A 12169-nucleotide genomic window follows, 5' to 3' on the forward strand; every position below is an offset into this window, starting at 1 on the left:
TCATCTGCTATACCACACTGCCACAGAAAGGAGAACACTCCTATGCTAGGAGCCTACGATGACACATGATGAATCCACAGGTATTCCACAAAGCTCTGCAGAACCTCATGTGATTTCTGCCCGAAGGCAGTCAGATGTAGAAACTGTGGGTCACACTCATCGTTTTCAGGATACGTATCTGAGAACAAAATTTAAAATAGTTCCCCAAGTTAAAAAAGATAAAAGAAAAACATGCCAATTTGATTCATTTGTATCAACGACTAAAAAATAAAATGCTAGTCTTCTATCAGGGCAAACAGCTTAGGATCCCCAATTCAATCATAAGTACCAACAGCACACCCTCTATTTGTTAAAATCATGTCCTCGCCAGAACACAAATGGTTACACAAGTCACATTGCCGGAGTGGACTGGAACCAGATAGGTACTCAGTACGAAATCAGTGACATAAAGCAATGTGGACCTGAAAATAGCTCCTTTTATGTCATTTTGTATTTTTCCTATCCTAGATGTCAAACCAAGAAATAGCCAAGTCAGTAAGAATGAGCAGTGGTCCATTTATTCAACTATAGATCAGGATTCCCATGGGTAGTTTATAGAACAGAGGTTGGGGAGGATGGACTAAAGCTCTCGAGCCCATCGGTACAGGACTGGCCAAGACACAACCATCACACAGGCTTCCCCATCTTCTCAACTTCGAGACTCTTCCAGGAAGCTCTCCCTAGATATCCCACCCTCAAAACTGCCCTGTCCTTGGCCTCATTTATTCACTACCCCTCATAATTGATGGGCATTGTTTTTGGCAGTTATAATCTCCAAAATTTCCTTCATTATAAAAATTAATGCAGGGACTTCCCTCGTGGTCCAGTGGTTAAGACTCTGTGCTCCCAATGCAGGGGGCCTGGGTTCAGTCCCTGGTCAGGGAACTAGATCCCACATGCTGGAACTAAAAAAAAGATCCCACATGCCACAACTACGACCCAGCGCAGTCAAATAAATAAATATTTTTTTAAAAATTAATGCATACTTATTTTAACAAATGTGAACAGAAGAGAATCACTGTAAAGAAATAAAAATGAATGTGCTCTCTTTCTCCAAACCCACTTCTTAAAGGTAACTACTGTTAAATAATTTAGCGTACATCCTTTTGAAATTTTTTGATAGTTTAAAAAAATCTCAACAGTATTAAATGGCGAATCACATTTATGTATGTATTGATATATATTGAAAAAAATGTATTAACTAAATAGGTTTAATAAGGAGTTCATGTTAGGTACATTGATGGCTGTTTCCTGTGGTATTTTCTAACGTACATATTTTTAAGCTGTGCCACAAAGCCAACAACTCTTATGCAGAAATTAAATTGAAAAGTAATTTAATTTTCATTATTTTAGGTTCCATTCAATCTGGCACAGGCAAATATACCTTCTCTGGTGGTAAAACAAAGAACTCTCCAGCCTCCAGATTTAGAGAAAATGTCTGTATTCCGTGAGTTCTGATAAATGGAGCATTTGCTGGTTGCATTTCATAGATCTGTTCTACTTTGTGTGTATTTGTCTTTCAGGTAAACAACTTGCATATAAAATTAATAAATCAATAAATGAAGTGATTGCTGAGAATTCTTTCAGCTGGGTACAGGGACCCAGTTACCCTTAGCTTTTGTGTTAAGAAATTATTGTTAATGAATAATTTGTTATAAGACCTACAGTGAGGTATTTTTGTCTGTACATTAAAAAAAATTATACCTACATCTAGCTGCTTCTGATCTTGAAGATTTTGCTCAGAATTCAGAAACCACCCTATGAATATATAGTGTCCTCTATAATGCATAGTTCAGGACAGAAAGGCAGATTCCCCACCCTAGTATAAATAATGTAAAAAGAGAAAGCATGTTAGGTTCTGAGGAAGAATAAAAGAAAACAGTCTTCTGACGGAAGGAGATCTGTTGTCAGCAATGTGGAATGTTCTAGTCCAGCAGCTGCTGACTTTCCAGCAGTGAAAACCCAGCTGGTGACATCACTCAGGAAAGTGACTCATCAGAGCAGTGGGATTTCATTTGTCTACTCCTCATTCCACACCATACCTTTTCTGGTGGGGACTGCAAGTTCTCTTTCGGATACAACTGCTCAACTCTCCCCAGCTTTCGTCAGCTCAAGGTTTTCTCTTTTGTGGACAAGAAACAAGTTTATGGGGAATTTTGGGGGCTTTTGTTTTGGAGTTTCTACACTGCACCTACCATTTAGCCTTCAAAGGTCACACTTTGATGGGGCTAGCTCTTCTATTTTCCCTAAAAGCTGCTTTCATTTGCCCTCTAAGGACCAGGCCTGATATTGCTAGGGTGTGTTCCAGAGTAGAGCAGGAGGCAGTGGTCATTCTTTGATTCTTTAGGCCCAACAGGGGGCCTTTCCACGTGCCCATCAAGCCCACAAACTTGGTCTTCCCAGGATTCAGTGACCGGGCATTGTGATGTTTTCACTGTACTAACTTTGAAACAAGGAGCACACAGGTTACTATGCTCAGGAGAAGGTACTCTACCGTTGTTAAAATTCAATAAATACTAATAGATGACTGACACACGTAATGTTCCAGTTACAACGCTCCAGACTGATCCAGGTTCCCAGAAGAAGAGCTAAACTCTCCATAACTGGCAGTTTTTCAGTTCCCTGTGCTAGAACTATTTATTTTGTGGCATTATAGCCTTACTTACAGGCAAAGAGTGGCAACAGTTAAGAAAATATGACTATTCTGCCATGGCAGTTTCTGGATCCTTTATTTGGGTCCTGGGGATTCTGAATACATCAAGGTAAAAAGCAAATCACGTGTGTATAAGAACTAGATACAGACAATCCACAGAAAAAAAAGCTATACAAATGGTCCATAGTTATATGTTCAATCTCATTCATAAGAGAAATGAAAATTTAAGCAGCTATACTGAGATACCATTTCCCACCTACCAGCTGAGGAAAAAAAACCAACCCAACCGTCTGACAACAAACTCCATTGGCAGCCATTGGCAATTCTGTGGGTAAACAGGCACATTCATATATTGCTGTGGGACCACAAAATCCCCTGTGAAAACATTTGGCAATACCTAGCAAATTACCTAAGAAGTTACCCTTTGATCCAGCAATTCCATTTCTAGGAACCTACCCAAAAGATAGCTATAGGTTTTATAGAAATAAATAAAAAATAGAATTTTTATTTCTTACTCATTTTTGACCAAATGTCTGTGTTAAACTATTACATACTATAATCCTAACCTTTTCTTTTACAGCAAGCTGAGAAACTTTTTACTTGGAATAAAAAGAGAATTTCTTATACTTTTGTCTTTTCACTGACTACAAGTCAAATTTGAGGAGCCTCAGAATATTGTTTAAAACGAAACTATAGGATGCTCACTTAGGCAGCACATATATTAAAATTGGAACAACACAGAGAAGATTAGCATGGTCCCTGCGCAAGGATGATATGCAAATTTGTGAAGCGTTCCATATTATTTGAATGGGTAAAGAAGATGTGGCACATATATACAATGGAATATTACTCATCCATAAAAAGAAACGAAATTGAGTTATTTGTAGTGAGGTGGATGGACCTAGAGACTTTCATACAGAGTGAAGTAAGTCAGAAAGAGAAAAATAAATACCGTATGCTAACACATATATATGGTATCTAAAAAAAAAAAAAAAAAGGTTCTGAAGAACCTGGGGGTAGGACAGGAATAAAGACGCAGATGTAGAGAATGAACTTGAGGACATGGGGGGGGGAAGGGTAAACTGGGACGAAGTGAGAGAGTGGCATAGACTTATATATACTACCAAATGTAAAATAGATAGCTAGTGGGAAGCAGCTGCATAGCACAGGGAGATCAGCTCAGTGCTTTGTGTCCACCTAGCGGGCTGCGATAGGGAGGGTGGGAGACGCAAGAGGGAGGAGATATGGGGATATATGTATATGTATAGCTGATTCACTTTGTTATACAGCAGCAACTAATACAACAATGTAAAGCAATTATACTCCAATAAAGATGTTGAAAAAAAAAAAAGAAACTATAGGGACTTCCCTGGTGGTCCAATGGTTAAGAATCCACTTTCCAATGCAGGGAAAACAGGTTCCATCCCTGGTTGGGGAACTAAGATCCCACATGCTGGGGGGCAACTAAACCCGAGAGCACCGCAACTACTGAGCCCACATGCCGCACCAAAGATCCTGTGTGCCGCAACTAAGACCTGATGCAACCAAATAAATAAATAAACATTTTTTAAAATAAGAAGAAACTATAGACAGGTGGGTTTTTTTTTTTAATAAACAGATGGCATTCTTTTTTTTTTTTTTTTTTTTTTTGCGGTACGCAGGCCTCTCACTGTTGTGACCTCTCCCATCACGGAGCACAGGCTCCGGACGCACAGGCTCAGTGGCCATGGCTCACAGGCCCAGCCGCTCCGCGGCATGTGGGATCCTCGGCATGTGGGATACTCCCGGACCAGGGCACGAACCCGTGTCCCCTGCATCGGCAGGTGGACTCTCAACCACTGTGCCACCAGGGAAGCCCCAGATGGCATTCTATACACTATTTTATCTCTTGCTTTTCTCTTTAACTTTTTTTTTAAATTTATTTTTGGCTGTGTTGGGTCTTCGTTGCTGCGCGCAGCCTTTCTCTAGTTGCAGCGAGTGGGGGCTACTCTTCGTTGTGGTGCATGGGCTTCTCATTGCGGTGGCTTCTCTTGTTGCGGAGCATGGGCTCTAGGCACACAGGCTTTGGTGGTTGTGGCATGTGGGCTCAGTAGTTGTGGCTTGCAGGCTCTAGAGCTCAGGCTCAGTAGTTGTGGCGCACGGGCTTCGTTGCTCTGCGGCATGTGGGATCTTCCTGGGCCAGGGATCGAACCTACGTCCCCTGCATTGGCAGGCGGATTCTTAACCACTGTGCCACCAGGGAAGCCCTCTCTTTAACTTTTAAAATAGATGTTTACATATTTCAAAATCAAAAGAAAATGAAAAGGAAATTGAGAAATCTTGTTCTTAACTGTCTCCATCCATCCCCAACCTTCCCACAGGTAGTGTTTGTTCTAGACAGTCCCATTTTTGTCTGTTGTCTCCGTGTCCCATTTGTCCAAGATTTAGCATTTGCCCAAGACTTTGATTTATTAAAAGGTAATATTTCTACTTTTATGAAAACAAGCAGAGATGAGTTTTAAAATCGAGAGATGTGAGTCCTCCAACTTCATTCTTTTTCAAGATTATTTTACCTATTCTTGCTCTCTTATACTCCCATATGAATTTTAGGATGGTTTTGTCAATGAGTACAAAGAAGCAAGCTGAGATTCTGGTTAGATCTTTAATTTTTTTCACCAATGTTTTGTAGTTTTCAAAGTATGTCTTGTGCTTCTTTTGTGAAATTTACTCCCAAGTACTTTATTCTTTTAGATACTATCATAAATGGAAGTGCTTTTCAGTTTATTCATTGCTAATATATGGAATACAATTGACTTTTTAAAAGATTTATTTTTTTATTTTACTTATTTTGGCACGTTGGGTCTTAGTTGTGGCACGCGGGATCTTCGTTGAGGAATGCGGGATCTTTCATTGTGGTGTGTGGGTTTCTCTCTAGTTGTGGTGTGCAGGCTTCAGGGCACGTGGGCTCTGTAGGCTGTGGCACACAGGCTCTCTAGTTGAGGCGTGAGAGCTCAGTAGTTGTGGCGCGCGGTCTTAGTTGCTCCATGGCATGTGGGATCTTAGTTCCCTGACCAGGGATCGAATCTGCATCCCTTGCATTGTAAGGTGGATTCTTCACCACTGAACCACCAGGGAAGTCCCACAATTGACTTTTTTTTTTTTAAGTTTCTTTTTCTTTTTAATTTTTATTCACTTTTGGCTCTTTTGGGTCTTCCTTGCTGCACGTGGGTCTTCCTTGCTGCACGTGGGCTTTCCTCCAGTTGTGTCAAGTGGGGGCTACTCTTCGTTGCGGTGTGCGGGCTTCTCATTGCGGTGGCTTCTCTTGTTGTGGAGCACAGGCTCTAGGTGCATGGGCTTCAGTAGTTGTGGCACACAGGCTCAGTTGTTGTGGCTCATGGGCTCTAGAGCACAGGCTCAGTAGTTGTGGAGCACAGGCTTAGTTGCTCTGAGGCATGTGGGATCTTCCGGGACCGGGGCACGAACCCGTGTCCCCTGCATCGGCAGGCAGACTCTCAACCACTGCGCCACCAGGGAAGCCCCCAAGTTTTTTATTTTGATGTGGACCATTTTTAAAGTCTTATTGAATTTGTTACAATATTGCTTCTGTTTTATGTTTTGGTCTTTTGGCCGCAAGGCATGTGGGACCCTAGCTCCCCAACCAGGGATCGAACCCACACCCTCTGCATTGGAAGGCGACGTCTTAACCACTGGACCACCAGGGAAGTCCCTCAATAGCTTTTTTCGTGGATTCCTTAAGATTTTCCATATATACAAGATCATATCATCTGTGAAGAGATAACTTTTTCCTTTCCAATCTGGATGACTTTTATTTCTTTTTCTTGCCTAATTGCCCTTACTAGAAGCTCCAGTACAATGTTAAATAAAAGTGGCAACAGTAGACATCCTCATGTTGTTCCGGATCTCAGGAGTGAGTATTCTTTTACTGTTAAGTATATTAGCTGTGTGTTTTTCAGATGACATATATCAGGTTAAAGAAGTTCCCTTCTACTCCTAGCTGTTGAATGTTTTTTTTGATGAAGTGTTGCATTTTGTTATATGCTTTTCCTGCCTCCATTGAGATGATCATGTGGTCTTTGCCCGTTATTCTATTAATATGGCATATTGATTGGATTAAAAGGATATTGGCCAGTGGGGTTTTCTGTTGTTGTATCTTTGTCTCATTTTGGTATTAGAGTAACACTGGCATTATATAATGAATGGGGAAATGTACCCTTCTATTTTTTGGAAGAGTTTGTGATGGATTGGTATTAATTCTTTTTTAAACATTTGATAGAGTTCAACAGTGAAGACTGGGCTTTTCTTTGTAGGAAGATTTTAAGTCACTAATTCAACTTACTTGTCATAGGTCTATCAGATTTTCTATTTTTTTCTTGAGTCAGTTTTGGTAGTTTATTATATCTTTCTAGGAATTTGCCCATTTCATCTAGGTTATTTAATTTACTGGCACACAATTGTTCAAAAGTACTCCCTGAGAGTCCTTTTTATTTCTGTACGGTCAGTAGTGATTTCCCCTTTAACTTCTTAGTAATTTGAATCTTCTTTTTTTCTTGTTCAGTCTAAAGATTTGTCAATTTTGTTGAACTTTACAAAGAACCAACTTTTGATTTCATTAATTTTTTTCCTATTGTTTTTCTTCTCTATTTCATTTATTTTCCTCTCTAATCTTTTTTTCTTCATTCTGCTTGCTTTTTGTTTGTTCTTCTTTTTTGTCTTGTTTAGGTAAGCAATGCATGCACATTGCACAAATTCAAGATGACCCAAGGTTTTTGTAAGGAAACTATTTTCCTGTAAAAATATTTGCTGCCTCTTTCCTTTACTTTGGATTTGCTTCAACATAATCCAGTGAGGGGAGGGGCAGATGTATATATGAATGTAAAATAAAACAAAAGTGGCCATGAGTTGATGATCATTACAGTTGTGTGAAGGGAACATCAGGTTCATTTTACTATTTTTACTTTGTATATGTTTAAAACTTTCCATAATAAAAAACTGGAAATATATATATCATAGGCTTATCAGTCAAGGTCCATTCAGGTTGCAGAAAACACCAGTTATTTGAACAGAGAGAACTAACAAAGTGTTGGTAACTGAATACAAAGTTAACTGTTAAAGGGTAAAAAGAGAACTCTAAGGTGTCATAGAGGTTAACGAATAGCAGTTACCTTGAAGAAACAAAGGGAAAACCTTAGAAACCTAGAGGAAGGGCCCTGTGAAGCTAGGAAGAACTCAAACCTCTAAGGAAGGAGCTGGCTGGTTGCTCGTGAAGGGAGAGGGAGCAATGAGGCTGGCTTCACAAATGTTGGAAAAGCTGATTTAGCTGCTCCTACCAAAGGAACTGCTGCTGCCAGAGTAAAGAAGCATTGGCTGGGTGATGATCCTCGGAGGGACAGAAAGCACACAGAAAGGAAAAAGTCCCTTCTCCCTCCTCCACTCTTGGAGTTTCCCTCTAGTGCTCCCTACTGGCAAAGCCTAGCAGGGAAGCAGAAGGCAAAGCAGAAATGTTTGCAGAGTCCCAGCCTCAGAATCACAAAGCTGAATGTAGGTAGGTGAATACTGCATCCTGATTGACCTCATTAGAACCTGGCAGGTTCTGGCTCATGGAAATAGCTGCCCAGCCACTGGGATCTGGCATTAACCTCCAGAGATTTTTTTCTTTTTAATATTTATTTATTTTTGGCGGCACCGGGTCTTAGTTGAGGCACAATGGATCTTCGCTGCAGCATGCGGACTTTCTTAGTTGCGGCGTGCGGACTCTTTAGTTGCAGCATGCATGTGGGATCTAGTTCCCCAACCAGGGATTGAACCTGGGCTCCCTGCAATGGGAGCTCGGAGTCTTACCCACTGGACCACCAGGGAAGAGCAGGGATGTTTTAAAAAATAAAAAGAATTTGTCCTTTACTAGACTGACTAGAAGAAAATTTCTGTCTCTTAAAGGCTTTATAATATTTAGGGGGAGTACTGCAGTGTTAAAGGGAAATTTAAAACTGAACACAGGGATTAAAAACTCCTGGAATCAGGGCTTCCCTGGTGGCGCAGTGGTTGAGAGTCCGCCTGCCAATGCTGGGGACGCGGGTTCGTGCCCCGGTCTGGGAAGATCCCACATGCCGCAGAGCGGCTGGGCCCGTGAGCCATGGCCGCTGAGCCTGCGCGTCCAGAGCCTGCGCTCCGCAACGGGAGAGGCCACAACAGTGAGAGGCCCGTGCACCGCAAAAACTAGGTAATCATTAAGGCTCTCCTCTCTAAAGGCTGAAATACTTCTACTATACTGACAACACTGGCTGCCTATGCATAGGTAAAATGGATAACTGGAGAAGGTCTTTTCACTGTTCAGCCTTTGTACCTTTAAATTTTTGTACATGTGAATATACTGCCCTATCAAAAAGTGACTAGATTTTTGCAGAGAAAAGCCATCGTCTTAGATCAGGCTTCCCAGCAGACTCTAATTGCCTTCAAGAAGTTTACTGTGATTCCACAGTAATACTCTTGGCAACATTACTATAAGAAAATGAAGGAAGCAGGATTAAGTAGAGGGAGAAGTTGAACTGCCATACAGTTCAAGCACTGGTGTTAATCACATAGAAAATTCTGGAGCTGGAACGGCCCTTCAGAGTTGTCCCAAATTAAGGCAAAGCAGCTGTGCAGTTATCCCACTTCCACCAGTCGTTGGAAGTAGGCTGCCCGCTGAAAAGGGGTTAACCTTGGGTGATGCAGCTCCTTCTGGCTGAGTACAATTCCTGGGAAGAGACTACCGGGCAATGATCGGTCAACACTCTCAGGAGGTGAAGGAATAAGTGCCTCCGTTTTGAAAAGGGCTTTGGAACTCTGTACCATAGCTTATACTATACTATATACTATATATATTATATGTACTATACTGGTGGTTCTCACATTTTAGTGTGCACCAGAATCCCCTGCAGGGCTTGATGAGCCCCACCCCACTTTCTGATTCAGTAGGTATGGCTGGGGGTCAGAATCTGCATTTCTAACAAGTTCTAGGTGGTGCTGATGCTGCTGCCTAGGGACCACACTACGAGAACAATTCCACTGTATCTTACTGGGTTGAATCCAGCAAAGCTGAATCATTTGTTAATGTTTAGTATTTATAATTTATAGATGCTAGTACCTAAGATTCTCTGGTTAGATGTGCTCCTTATGAGCTCATGCTGCCTTCTTTGCAACCCTAGTTCACTGTAAATTAGACTTTATTCACTAACACACTTGCTTTATAAAATAGTTAATAGGCAGTTTTTCTGTTTACAGATGCCAGAAAACTTCCATCCATTTTCCTTCAGTCTGTGGGCTTCAATATATTTCATTCATCTCTAAACAAGATGTATAAATCACTAAAGGGATTACTATTGCCTGTGATGAGAACCAGTTTCTGTCAATCTGACTCCATTTTCATCAAAATTTGAATCAATGACACGAAGGCTAAGGGGTAGAGAGTGGCAAGTGAGAAAATGAATTTCCTGTTAAGGAAAGAAGTTAACATTTATTGGGTATTTATTACATGCTAGGTACAGTGCTAAATACTTTCTCATACATTATTGAATTAGTGCTCGGTCACAACCTGTAAAATAGGTATTGCTATTTTCAGTTTTACAAATGACAAAATAGATAATATTAAATCCCTCACCCTGATCACACAACTAGTAAGTAAAGGAGTCTGGATTCAAACTCAAGTCTTTCCACAGACCACACTGCCTATCTAAGTGGCCTAAACATGAGTTAGTATTCTTTCTTTTCATTAGCCAAGTGACATTTTCATGGTACTAGCTACTGTACCAAGCAAACAATGACAACCTAAAAAAAGAGTTCCATGCGCCAAGGGAGACCAACACAATTCAGCATGACAAGGACTGATGACAGTAGAATACACTGGGTCATACAGGGCACTTAATCCAAATCAGGGGTGTCAAGGAAGACATGCTGAAGAAAGTGATGTCTGGGGTGGCCCTTGAAAGATAATTAAAAGTTAGCCAGGGAGAAGCTGAGACTGAGGACTGTTTCAAGCAAAGGCATGTGCAAAGGCAAGATGGAGTTTCAGGGGTGGTAGGGAGAAGCAACAAAACATAAGATGAGCAGGGGCCAGAAAAAGGTAGGGCTTTCTACGCCATGCTAAGGGTTTGAATTTTGTTCTCAAGTCAGTGAGGTTAAAGGAAGATATAGTAAGATTTGTATTTTAGAAAGAGTGGAGGGTGCAATGAAGGAGGAAGAGAATAGGACATTAGTTAACAGGTTTTTGCACTGATCCAGAAGAAAAATGACAAAGGCTAAACTGAATCAGTGGCAATACACACAGCAAATAAAAAAAGCCAGATTTGATATTCAGGAAGTAGAGGGATCTGGTCAGAATTACAGCAGCCAAACTAGCCTGCTTTAAGTCCCTTCACAAGGGACAAGTCTTTCTCACTTCAAGAGCCTTTATACTTGCTCTTTCTTCGTGGAACACTGCTAAATTACACCCTTTCTAAATTCCATTTACTCTGCTTCTCTCAAAGCACTGTTTCTTCCCTTCCATGCACTTGCATTTCTTGTAATTCACACATTTGCCTGTTTACTTCTGTAACATCTGACCCCTGCTGTCAAGGACCGTTAGGGCAGGGACAGGTCTATTTTGCCAACCCCTGAATCCCCAATACCCAGCACAGCGCCTCCAAACAGTGCCAACAAATCACTCGGTGACTGTTTGACGGTGAACTCACACGTGGATGCCTTGGCAGACGTGTAATGCCAGTCACTCAGGCCAGAAACAGGAAAGGAGGGGCAGCAATTAACAATGGCTACTGATTACTGAATTAACTCCTAACTCTTCCACCTACTTGTCAGGTTTTCCATTCATCTGGGCACACTGCTCTCTGCCTCCACCTTGAAAGGCCCCTCCTTCCTCACGCTCGTCTACACCTTCACTCGCATTTTTCCAAACTCTTACTTAGAAGCTCAGCCCCTTCCTCTCCTCGAACTCAAGTTACATTTCCTTAAAGACTCAGGGTCCCCCGTGTCAGACGAAAGAGAAATCTCACTTTGGGACAGCATCTGCCCACCTGGTGATACTTCTGAAATGCCCGCCTGGGGAAATCCCGCCAGAACCAAATCTCCGCGGGGACGGACGGCTCCGCGCACCCGGAACGCTGCCCGGCGCGGTCAGTGCAGACAACTGTGAAAAGAAGCAAAGGTTTCAAACTGCAGCGGGTGAGAACTGGCCCCGAGCCCGGGCCTGGGCCCCGGCGACCGCGGGCTGTGCCGTCCTGGGGACAACCGGACCCGCACGCCGCCTTGGGGAGGGGGGAGGGCAGCCGGGGGGAGCGGCCATGGGCAGACAAGCCCTCCTTCGCGCCCTTCCCTCAATTTCGCAGCGGGAGCGGGGACGCCGACCCCATTTCCGAGTTTCTTTCCTTTAGGTTGGGCGGCTAACCTAACGCCAGAGGGAAAGCGCTGAGGAGAAGGGCTGCCAGGCCTGGAAACAGTGCCCGCCGC

General features: G+C 42.2%; 1 non-coding gene across 1 annotated transcript; it reads left to right on the forward strand.

Annotated features, from left to right (window-relative positions):
* The first annotated feature begins 3389 nt into the window (after positions 1–3389).
* On the forward strand, positions 3390–3496 carry LOC132431426 (U6 spliceosomal RNA). The gene has a single exon (XR_009520732.1). It is a non-coding gene; the product is annotated as a U6 spliceosomal RNA (small nuclear RNA).
* The last annotated feature ends 8673 nt before the right edge of the window (positions 3497–12169 follow it).

The sequence above is a fragment of the Delphinus delphis genome, chromosome 9 (genome assembly GCF_949987515.2).
Source record: "Delphinus delphis chromosome 9, mDelDel1.2, whole genome shotgun sequence".
NCBI lineage: Eukaryota > Metazoa > Chordata > Mammalia > Artiodactyla > Delphinidae > Delphinus > Delphinus delphis.